Genomic DNA, 2,500 nt, shown 5'->3' on the forward strand with positions numbered 1-2,500 from the left:
TTTGGTTATATTTGTTTAAGCCGGGGGTCAGCAACCCGCGGCTCTAAAGCCGCATAGCACCGCCCTAGTGGCTCCCTGGAGCTTTTTAAAAAATGGAAAAAGATGGGGTAAAATATAGTTGTTGTTTTAAGAATGTTTCTGTAGGAGGACAAACATGACACAAACCTTCCTATTTTGTTACAAAGCCCACTGTTTAATATGTTTGTGTGTATGCTTCACTGATGAGAATATTTGGCCAGCGCCATTTTGTCCTACTAATTTTGGTGGTCCTTGAACTCACCGTAGTTTCTTTACATGAACAACTTTCTCCGACGCTGCCACAGAAAGACGTGTTTTATGCCATTCCTTCTTTGTCTCATTTTGTCCACCAAACGTTTTGTGCTGTGCGTGAATGCACAAAGGTGAGCTTTGTTGTTATTGACTTGCGTGGAGTGTTAATAATCCATGCTAACATGCTATTTAGGCTAGCTGTGTGTACATATTGCATCATTATGCCTTGTTTGTAGCTATATTTGAGCTCATTTAATTTCCTTCATTTATGTCCTCTGTGTGTTCAATTTATATTTGTATGTCTCATGACACATTATCTGTATGTAATATTGGCTGCATTTCTGATAGTTGTGTGCCATGTTGTGCCAAACCACAGCAAACGTTACCCAGCTTGCAAAGATTGTAATAAATCCAAGAAGACAGCCCGTCCTTTCCTTTAATCTGGCCTTTCTAACAGTCATTTCCAGGAGTTATCTAACCATCTGTGACACTTAATGTGTTGCCTTCATTATAACACTAATAAAAGGCTTTTAAATTTTTGCGGCTCCAGACAGATTTTGTTTTTTGTATTTTTGGTCCAATATGGCTCTTTCCACATGTCGGGTTGCCAACCCCTGGTTCAAGCAGACTGTTTGTCTATTGTTGTGACTTTGATGAAGCGCAGAAGACAGTTTATCACCAATTTAAGCAGAAATCCAAGTAATCCCCAAGGGCTCACATACTTGTTCTTGCAACGGTATGGTTGTGCTTCTCTGTACACATGTATGACCATTAAGCATGTCAAAGTTTTACCTGTACTAGCTAGACTAAGATTGTATAATGTTGTCAGTTTGACCCTGGAACAGACAATTTCTCCAGTGTTCCTTCGATTATCCCAGGAGATGCTATTTATTTGATGATTTATATGACCAGTCCTAATAGGCCCTCCTCCACAGAGCTTTCTGGCACACTCTTAAAGGCCTACTGAAACCCACTACTACCGACCACGCAGTCTGATAGTTTATATATCAATGATGAAATCTTAACATTATAACACATGCCAATACGGCCGGGTTAACTTATAAAGTGACATTTTAAATTTGCCGCTAAACTTCCGGTTCGAAACGCCTCTGCGGATGACGTATGCGCGTGACGTAGCCCGGCGAACACGGGTATGCCTTCCACATTGAAGCCGATACGAAAAAGCTCTGTTTTCATTTCATAATTCCACAGTATTCTGGACATCTGTGTTCGTGAATCTGTTTCAATCATGTTCATTGCATTATGGAGAAGGAAGCCAAGCAAGCAAAGAAGAAAGTTGTCGGTGCGAAATGGACGTATTTTTCGAACGTAGTCAGCCACAACAGTACACAGCCGGCGCTTCTTTGTTTACATTCCCGAAAGATGCAGTCAAGATGGAAGAACTCGGATAACAGAGACTCTAACCAGGAGGACTTTTGATTTGGATACACAGACGCCTGTAGAGAACTGGGACAACACAGACTCTTACCAGGATTACTTTGATTTGGATGACAAAGACGCAGACGTGCTACTGTGAGTATGCAGCTTTGGCTTTTTTTTGCGTATGTACGTAACTTTTTTAAAATATATAAGCTTTATGAACCTTGGGTTAGGTGAACGGTCTTTTGGGCTGAGTGATTGTGTGTGTTGATCATGTGTTTGAATTGTATTGGCGTGTTCTATGGAGCTAGGAGCTAGCAGAGGAGCTAGGAGCTAGCATAACACGTACCGTACCGTACGTGCGCGTCACGTACGTAACTTTTTAAAAATATATAAGCTTTATGAACCTTGGGTTAGGTAAACTGTCTTTTGGGCTGAGTGATTGTGTGTGTTGATCAGGTGTTTGAATTGTATTGGCGTGTTCTATGGAGCTAGGAGCTAGCAGAGGAGCTAGGAGCTAGCATAACAAACACGCAGGTGTTTTTATGCAGGATTAATTTGTGGCATATTAAATATAAGCCTGGTTGTGTTGTGGCTAATAGAGTATATATATGTCTTGTGTTTATTTACTGTTGTAGTCATTCCCAGCTGAATATCAGGTCACCCTCGGCTCTCACAGCATCTTCCCTATCTGAATAGCTTCAACTCCCCACTAGTCCTTCACTTGCACTTTACTCATCCACAAATCTTTCATCCTCGCTCAAATTAATGGGGAAATTGTCGCTTTCTCGGTCCGAATCTCTCTCACTTCATGCGGCCATCATTGTAAACAATAGGGAACTTTGCGTAT

At 41.2% G+C, this 2,500-nt stretch overlaps 1 protein-coding gene across 5 annotated transcripts in view; it reads right to left on the reverse strand.

Annotated features, from left to right (window-relative positions):
* LOC133664960 (hyccin 2-like) overlaps positions 1-2,500 on the reverse strand; it is an 87,202-nt gene that overhangs the window by 7,530 nt on the left and 77,172 nt on the right. The gene's annotated exons all lie outside the window — the stretch shown is intronic.

Source organism: Entelurus aequoreus, linkage group LG14 (genome assembly GCF_033978785.1).
Source record: "Entelurus aequoreus isolate RoL-2023_Sb linkage group LG14, RoL_Eaeq_v1.1, whole genome shotgun sequence".
NCBI lineage: Eukaryota > Metazoa > Chordata > Actinopteri > Syngnathiformes > Syngnathidae > Entelurus > Entelurus aequoreus.